The 10,272-nt window shown below is 35.5% G+C and overlaps 1 long non-coding RNA gene across 1 annotated transcript; it reads left to right on the top strand.

Moving 5' to 3' along the window:
• The first annotated feature begins 9,026 nt into the window (after nucleotides 1–9,026).
• Nucleotides 9,027–10,057, top strand: LOC145577106 (uncharacterized). The gene is made up of 2 exons (XR_014098641.1): nucleotides 9,027–9,348; nucleotides 9,864–10,057. It is a non-coding gene; the product is annotated as an uncharacterized LOC145577106 (long non-coding RNA).
• Nucleotides 10,058–10,272: the final 215 nt, after the last annotated feature.

Raw genomic sequence — 10,272 nt, forward strand, 5'->3', positions numbered from 1 at the left:
CGGTGTCAACAGGAGTCTCGCAATGCGCGCAGAAAGTCAGCATAGGCCAAGCTGGCCTAGTCATAAGTCCTGATCCGGTGAAGATCGCGGACAGCAGGCAGGTAGTAAAGCAGCACTCTACTACCCTTGTCAGGGGAAAACGTCCCTGACAACAAAATAAGCGCAAAGATGCGCACCCGCTGCTCTCGGGTGGTCGCATAATCCTCAAAAGCTACCGCCAAAGTAGGCCGGCGAATGCACGTGGAGCTGAATCGTGATGCCTCCACCTCAGCACGGGCCCGAACAGCAATCGGACCCAGCAGCTCATCAACCTCAGGAGAGTAGATGCTGATGCTGCGGTCAAACGGTAGTGCAGTCGAACTAAACTCCAGTCCCGAGATGAGACTGAAGTCGGGTGGGGTGACCATCATCTCACCCCAAGGGAAGTGAAAAGTGTTGGTGGTGTCCCAGAAGAACTCCACCAAAGCATGAACTATGCGGTGACCCTCGTCAAAAGAGCTCATGGCCTGCGTGACCCGAAACAGGGCAGTCAGCCCACAAGACTCCCAAAGAAGTCGCAACCCCTCATCGACACTAAAGTACGTCCTGTACAGCTTACCCTGGGTGTCGTTGCCCGAGTCGTGGCAACGTGTCCTACCAACAATAATCCCGCGACGCACCCTCTCAAAAATGTGGTGGTCAGGGGCAAAGTACAATGTCCGCTCATCCCACTCGGGGAAGGGACCAAGACAAGTGGACGGGTCGGCGTCCTCCTCAACAGGCTCATACTCCCGTCGCGTGTCTCAGGACCATGAACCCGAACCTCGCTGTCTATCCATACTGCATTGTGTAAAATTGATAAAAATTAAGTTTTTATAGTATCTAAAGTTCACCTAGCCGCATGATACTATGTTCCCAAAAATAAAGAGTACGTAGTACTAAAACATAGCACAATTTCAATTCAGACATATATTACATTTTCAAGCATCCAAAAAATTTCTTGCAATACTATAATAATTATTGTGACAAATTGGACAAGAATTACTAGCAAAAACATCAAGAACGAGCCACATTGTTTTCCCGACCTTAAGAGGTTCAACAATGGTGAATTGTTCGTTTCTTCACCAAATTAAGTCAAACAAATCTCAAAATACTCCCAAGGCAATATACAAACATAATCAAGCAATTTCATGGCACAAAATTTGACAAACAAAGCAAATTAAGCAATACAAATTTCGAATTTTTAAGAAATTCGTGAGCAAACATATGCAAAATTCATCAAAATTCGAGTGAGTTTGGAAAAAAACTTACATAGATCAGGAAACTAGATGAATAAAGCTTTGATTTGCAACAAATTTGAGCGAATTTGGTTTCGAACTCTCGCGGCGAATTTTGAAGAAAGAAAAGCAGTAGCAGCAAAATGAGGAAGAAAAGGGATTTATACGGAAATCCCAATTCTGGCGCCAAATGACAGCTCTGTCGCCAGGCAACAGAGTGCAACGCCTGGCGACAGAGCAAAATCGTGGCGCTAGAGGCGTTGCAGCGGGGACAGAGCTCAAAGCCTCTCAGAACGGTTATTTCGACCTCATGCGGCAATCGTAGGGCTCCTTGGCGCGCCAGTTATCCCCTATAAGAAATTTGACATGATTTAGTAATCGGTTCGGTTACAATCACATTAAATGATCGACCTGATAAATGATCGTCTCACTTAACTTAAAGCGCCTAAGCATTGGCTCATCGCAAAGACACCGACATAATGGTTATAAACAGCAAAGGCACCGACATACTGGTTCACAATTCAGAAGCACCGACATACTGGTTCAAAATCAGCAAAGCGCCGACGCACTAGCATAGCAAAAGAAAAGGATCGAAAGGCGTTGGTCTTCGGTGATACTCTTTAGGGTATTGTCGCAACAAATAAGGATAGTTTCAGGCGAAGCAATCTTCGATCGTGTTCCCTGGCTTGCGGAAGATGGTCACAAAGCGCTAGAAGGTCGTTTCAGGCGAAGCAATCTTTGATGGGGTTCTCTAGCTTGCGGAAGTCTATCACAGCGGAAATTGGAGGCAATTACAGACGTAGCAGTCTTCAGGCGGTATTCTCTAGCTTGCGGAAGATCGTCAAAACAAACAACAGGATGGCGTTCCCTAGCTTGTGGAAGGTTGTCACAACAACAACAAATGCAACATAAATCAGTTATCTCTAAAGACGTGTGCTCGACGTTGCAAGATACGCGTTTCTTAACTCTTTTATCTGTTTAACTAACGCTAATTTGCAGGTATCGGCGTTACAAGAGTGATTTAGGATCGCAGAACATTCTGAATCATTCTCTGTCCCTATTGCTACTTTGACTTTTGTTTCCTAAACTTGCGTTTCTCCAAACCCATTTGTCTCTTCCCAAAACCAAACCCGGTGATGAGTACCTTTCACGTCGAATGAAGTGAAAGTGTGGAAAGTCTAGTGTTGCGGTTAATTTTTATTTCTTCTCTTTCTCTCTATATTTGAAAACCTATTTTATGAAAATAGCCAATCCATTTTGGTTTGGTCCTTAGCAAGGGTCCAAAAATAGTGTAGTTGGTTTGGGTTCAAAAAGAGCTTTTCAAAGATATATTATAAGCCCAATTCCAATGAATAATGAGGAAGTTATAGCCAAATTACTGAACTAGGCCCGGTTTGATCTTTATATGCGGCCCAATGATCTAGAGGAAGGCCTATTATTGGTTTATCATTCCTAATGCGATTAGGATTGATTATAGTCTTCTAGAATCTTCTAGAAGGTTCTTTTGAATCCTAATTTGATTAGCATTGATAAATTGACTTTTAAGAGTTTTAATTAGAATAAAAGAAGTGTTTTTAAGGAAATTACAGTTTTACCCTCTCGTTTGCTTAAATTTTATCAAAATAAGAAAAAGCGTGGAAAACTGTTTACAGCGCCGTACGAAAAGTCTGTCGCCTGGCAACAGACCTAGCGTCAGGCGACACGCGCAGCGTCTGGCGATAGGCGCGTGTTTGGCGACAGCGTCGTGTTTTATTCTTTTCGAAACTCTGATTCGTTTTTTATCATATCCGGCTGATTTTCTCTATAAAGAGCCTCCTAAAACCTCCGTTTTCAATCACCAACTCTCATCAATAAATTCTTGATTACTCTCTCTCTCTTTTCTAACCTAGCTTTCCTCATACAAAATTCCGCATTCACAAGATCTAGACACACCTAGCCAAATTCGAAGTTGCCTTCGCCCTAGACGTGAAAGGTTTAATTTATGAGGGTTTGGTCCAAAATCTCTCTTTCAATTATTTAATTTAATTGTTTGTTTTATTATTTTCCTTGAAGTTACTAACGTGTGTATTTTGTTATTAGAATGAGGTACGAGGCATCCAAGTAAGTGCTTTAATTGTTTGCATTGATATTATGATATAGAAATCATGCTTAGGATGTTTAAGTGATTCCTAGTTTCATGTTTAGGGAAAAGGTTATGATATCAAATATGCTTATTATGATTTTTATGATGCTTCCTATTTTCTTTCCTAATATTCATGTTAGTATCATGCTAGGGCTAGAGATTTAATTTGATTTTTATTGTTTAGTGACATGCTAGGATTTGTTATTAATCTTGTTAGTATCATGCCTAAGATCTTGCTATTATTATGCTCTAACATGGACATGATTATGATAATTATGATTATTATTATTATGATTATCATTATGTTGCTTGATTATATTTATTGTTCTTGCTTGATCACAACTTTTATTACATGTTTAAAGAGAATTGGTACTTGTAATCACGCTTAATAACATAATAAATAATCTTGTTTAGGGTTAATATGATTATAATTCAAGTGATCGCCAATAATAGTTTTATTTGTGCATTAAATTCAACCAACATAGATAAACAGGTTTAGGGTAAACCTAATGATTGCATGTTAGTCAGAAAGCGCACATGAATGCGATCAGAATAAAGTAGAGGCCTATTATTAGGGTAGGTTTGATCTCTTTTAGATTGGATTTGTACCTTCATCCCCGAACTTCCAGTCATGGTTCCAGACCTATTGGAGTTAACGATCTCCTAGATCGTTAAGGGGTGTAACCTTCATCCTGTGAACGGTTTACAAGTTCCTAAAACTTGTTAGCGACTCTTTTGCTCTAGCTTCCTTCCCTTTGGACTCCACCATGCTTAAGTGTATGATCACGGTGGGGTTCAAGTTTGGGGTAATGCTTGAAATATTCCCTACAATTTGTCATGTACAGCCGTAACATTGTCATCATAGCTCAGATTATGATCATCAAAATCCTCATGAACCTCATCCTCCGTATTTCCCAAATTGACATCAATATTTACATTATCCGGACTACCAAAAGGGAACATATCTTCGACAAATTTCACGCCGTACCACGAGAGACAAAAAATTCCTTTGTTTCAAGATCAAATAGCTTCCATCCCTTTTTCCCGAATGGATACCCCACAAAAACACATTTACAACTCCTACTAGCAAACTTATCCCCCCTCGTCTTTTGATTGTGTGCAAAACACAAACAACCAAAAATACGAATAACACCAAAAGAAGGAGGTTTATTGAAAAGAATTTCGAAAGGGGATTTGTTTTGTAGAATAGGGGTAGCAGTACGATTAATCAAATGAGCCGCGGCTAAAACACACTCACCCCAAAAATAAATAGAAAGATTTGCTTGGAATCTCAAGGACCTACTAACATTAAGAATGTGTTTGTGTTTTCTCTCTACCCTCCCGTTTTGTTGAGGAGTCCCAACACAAGAGGTTTGAAAGAGAATACCAGTTGCAACAAAATAATAGTTCAAAAAATTAAATTCAGTCCCATTATCACTCTGCACAATTTTAATTGTTTGATTAAATTGTCTATAAACCATACTAACAAAAGCCATAAACATCCGAAAAACCTCAGTTTTATCAAGCAGCAAATAGATCCAAACCGCACGGGAATAATCATCAACAATAGTCAAGAAATAACGAGCCCCACACGAGGAAACATGACGATATGGACCCCATAAATCACATTGTATTTTTTCAAAAATTCTAGAAGCTTTACTGTCACTCAAAGGAAATTTGTCTCTAGAATGTTGAGCACGAAAACATACTTCACAATCTTTGCTAAACTAGTGTTATTTATGCTAATATGAGGAAGCAACTTAACTACCTTCTCAGAAGGATGACCCATTCTTCTATGCCAAAGATCCAAATCCGAAGTTGCTCCAACCACCGACACACGGTGCACCCCATCCAATGTGATAAGATAATAGAGTCTGTCTTGCCTAAGACCCGTGCCAATAAGCTCCTTTATTGGATCCTGTAAAGTACACATATGCGAGTTAAATTGTACAACAACTTTCAATTGATCACTGAGTTGAGAGACAGAAATTAGATTGCAATTCCAATTCGGGACAAAAAGAACTCCAGATATAGTAATTTTATCAGACAAACAAATAGATCCAGCCAAAGTTGTGAGTACACTGTCACCATTGTGCAAACCAGCAGGGCATTCAATGTTGTAAGAGTCAAATAGCCAAGATTTGTTTCCGGTGACATGATGAGTTGCACCGGTATCAAAAATCCAACAAGTGTTGTCAAATTTACCATTGAGACGGATTTCCGAAATTATTGTATTACCCAGAAAACCGGTCATGGCTATGTAGAAAAAAAAAATTAATCTGCTCTTGATACCATGCTAAATTAGAGAGAAAATAGAAGAGAATGACTTGATTGTTATTGATGGCCTCAACCCCAATATATAAAATACAAGCTAACCAAGTTAACCCTAATTTGATAGGATTAGGAAACTACCAAAAATATATCTTAAATATATTCTAGGCATAAAATATGAAACCAAATATAGCCTAAAATATTCCCAAAATATATCCCGCAATATGTTTTCATTTTTAATTGAAATCCCAATTCCCAACTATACGTTATTTTAAAAAATAATAAATAAATAAAATAACATTATAGATTTTATTTTTTAGGAAAGATTTGTGGAATTCTTATCATATTATTTTAGCAAAAAAAAAAGATTTGTGGGATTATTATCTTATTATTTTGGAAAAGATATTTTTGAAATCTTGGGCATATAAATTAGTACCTACAATTTTTGTATATTGGTGATTTGCTTTTATTCACCTTGTTGTTTTATGGTTATTAGCTATAGTTCTTCCTTATCATCAAATCCTGCCATGTTCATCTTTAGAATTATTTAAGAGCAAATATAATACGAGTACATATGATTTATAAAAAATTGGCAAAAACGGATCCCATAACTATAATTAAAGCAAATTCATTTGTTAAGTGGATTGCTAAACACCACCAACAAAATGATCACCACCGCCTACATTTGGTGTGAATGGACAATCGTACCCTTACTACTTCACCATCCCTTCATCTTCCTGGCAACCCACAACCCCTTACAACCGGTGATCACAACCCCTTTTGACTAACAACCCACCACACCCTCCTCTATGACAACCCACTACCTTCCCTGGACGACGTCAAGGTGGTGGTTTTTTTTTATTTTAGGCAACCGTGGTAACCGGAGCCTAAAACCGGTTACCATGGATGGTAACCCGAGCCCAAAATCGGTTTAATAAATTCCTGTTATGAAAACTTGAAGTTTCATTTGATATGAAAGAAATAATGTGCTAACACTCTCTCATGTTAAATATATGAAATAAATTGATTGGCAAGACATAACATTGAGATTGAGCTATATTTGGATTGTGATTTTTAATATTTTGTATTAAAAGAAAAGTTCAAGAGATAATACATTAGTTTTTCTGAATAACTGGTGGCCAGAAGTTCACTAGAATAATTTATATGTTGACAAATATTAGGTGACAAGAAGCTCACACGTACAAGTTAAATGTGGAAATTTTAAGTAACTAGTATCATACTATCAATGTTTCTAGTGATCCCGGAGATCACCACCTAGTGAAATTACAAGAAAGTTTATATTTGTATAACAATTATCTTGATTGGGGCTATATATTGTATGTCAGCACATAAGGAATAGAATAAGAAATTAGCAACTGCACAATTTATTACCCCCTATTAATGTTGGTCTCTGGAAGAGAACAAAGTTTCATTATTCTCCAGAAGAGATAGAACTTTGTTGAATATATATGATTATCGAAACTTGATGCACTTGAAATTATATTCTAAGTTGGTGAAGAATTGCCCCAATATTTGAGATATTTTACCAACTTAAGGGGAAGAATCGAAGGAAGTTGGCAAAATTTAAAACTATAATTAATTGATCCCTCTAATGATACTTTGTAAAGTTATATGCCAACTTTTGTATCAACATATGTCGCACATTTATGATTTGAATGTATATCGTTATGACCCAACGAGAGGAATAAAGAGATATATTTTGATTATAGTGATAATGATATTATGTGCATACATTAAGATAGATTTTGCCAATTTTCCTTTAAATCACTACGAGTATAGTATGTATGATCGGTTCCAATATAAATATGCGATATATGGCTAGATAGTGCAGTTGATACTTTTAAAGTATGATAATAGTATATTAATATCATAGTGTGAGAAATACCCTTGATAGGTGGTATAGATATCTGAATTAATATAATAGATGGCCTATTATGTAATAAATGTTATGATGGTACCAACAATGAGAAATGTATTCAGATATCATTATAAAATAGCATGCAAAATGTACATTAAAGTAATTTTATGATATCGGTACACAATGGAACCGATGAATAATATGCATATGCATGATAGAATGGACTATTGAATAAGGGATCTAAAACATATGTCCATTATGATGTCGACATAATAATCATCAAAAGTTTATCATGGACCAGAAGTCCAATGAAATATGGATTTTTAAATCCACACTATACAGTGTCCTGCATTAATTTGAGTCTTATACCCATGTACATGCATGAGTCATAGGTTAATGGTTTTCTTATTGCATGTTTAGGAAGTTTTTAGATGCACTACTCGTATATTTTGTTCAATATCTTATCATGATTCTTATATCCATATTTCATGCACTAGCTAGTTTCAATATAATAATTGTGGTATGTGTGAATTTCTGTTCAATGTATAGTAAGGCATATATACAACATTGATGGGAACTTACAAAGAAATATTTATATTACAATGGGCTTACACTAGTGATGAAATTATTGATGACGTTGTTTTAATAATAGCTTGTTATGATTCATGTAAGAAGAGTTCCTGAAGAACTCATATACGACGTATTTAAATACTGCCCTACATATTTTATATCTTAGCTTGAATGTTGCAATTATTATCAAACTCATGAAAAGTCAATATGACTACATACATCATCGATATCTCAATGTGAGGTTCAACCAGTCTATGTATTCATTGGTGAACTCTCATATAAAACATGAAATGTCTATTAAAGAATAAAGTTGAGATCCCATTGAGTGAGAATAATAAATTCTTATGGTCTAGAAGAGCCATGAGCAAAATATGTAATTTTTTTTAATTTCTTAATTCATATGATACAGGAAAATGAAATATATATGATATCAAGTGTTGCCATGAAATTATGTTTGGATAATGTAATCAATTATTGATAATCATTTTGTAGTATATATGACCTCCTAAAGAAGGCATACATCTAATATAATTGTTATGATAATTCGAAACAAAACTATCGAATGAAATAGTGGTAAACACTTGTATTATTTCCACAAGTATGAAGAAATGAAGACGGCTCAATAAGTCTATTTGAAGATTTGAAGATTCAACACTACCACAAAAACAAGAATAATTAACACACAATACACAGCGGTCAAGTCGCATAGGCGATCACTAGAATTATATAGAGCGCCTATCTAAGATAAGCGCCTTGTATGTTTAACCTATAGAGCGCCTGTCAAAGGTAACCGCTCTTTTTGATAGATACAAATTTTACAGTAGACAATATAGAGCGCATCTCTTAGTTAGGCGTTCTATAAGTATTATAAAAAAAATTAAAAAAAAAACTAAAAAAAAAAAAAAAGAAAAATCGCATATACCACTAACCCTAACTCAAGAGCTAGCCATCACTTATCTAACTTCTTAATTCATTCCCCATCTCCCTCCTCTAAACCCTTACCCTCCTTCTCTCTCTTCTAAGTTCTAACTTCCATCCCTCAATTAGACCATGTTCTACAGCCATCTCTACCTCCAAGGCTCCCGCAAAAGATTAAAGTCAACTCCAAAACCCTCGTTCACCTTCATGGCAGCCCCTTCTATCTTGGTTTGTCCGCGGTGGGTTGATTTGAATCTTTCCATGAATTGACACCGTCGGAGCCGGAGAAGCCTAAATTTGTGTTTGAATGAGTAGTCTAAAGATGCAATAAGGTATGTGAAGCATTTGTGTTCGAATTTTAATGTTCAAATTCGTTTTTTGGTTCATTTAAAGTGATTGATGTGATTTTTTTTTTTTGGTTTTTTTTTTCGATCTAAAGTTCATGATTTCATTCTAATTAAAATATCTGGGTACTTTATTTTTTCAAATTTATGGTTTTTTTAGTTCATTTGTTTCCGGGTAGTGGGTATTAGATTATTGAATTTTTGCAGATTTAGGGATAAATTTTGTTTTTTTTCGATCTAAAGTTTTTGAATTTTTTCGAATTGTAATTTTCATTTTCATTTTTCGGTTGATTCTCAATTATTTACCTCTTTAATTTGAGTAATATCTAATTTTCATCTTCAGTTTTGTTTTTAATTTCAATTATGTTAGATATAAAATTTCTGATTCTCATTTTAAATTACTTTAGATCTAAATTTTTTGTTGATGGTGTGACACATTGCTCTTGGCCTAGAATTGTGTACGTGTGTTAACCCTTTATCGTGTTCGTATTTAATACTTGAAGGTATATGAGAATTGGACTCAACTTGATGCATGCAATTGAAGAATGGCTCGCAAGATATGGTGCAGACTTGATTCAATCGGCTTAATTAGTTATACCTTTTTTTTTAAATTAGTTGTATACTTGTAAATTTCTTCTAAGGATTTTAATTATTGTAATTGACATATTAATAAAACTTATTAATTAATTTATTGTTATTGCTACAATGTTTTATTTATTGTGTACGAATTATTATTATTATTATGATTATTATTATTATTATTAAATAATAATAAATTAATAATAATAATAATATTTTTTTTAATAAAAAAGTAAGAAAAAGAGATCGCCTATCTGTGATAGGCGCTCTCTTTTCATATAGTTATAGAGCGCCTATCCTAAGATGACAGCTCTCTTTTTATTGTTTTTTATT

This window comes from Chenopodium album, chromosome 1 (assembly GCF_948465745.1).
Source record: "Chenopodium album chromosome 1, dcCheAlbu1.1, whole genome shotgun sequence".
NCBI lineage: Eukaryota > Viridiplantae > Streptophyta > Magnoliopsida > Caryophyllales > Amaranthaceae > Chenopodium > Chenopodium album.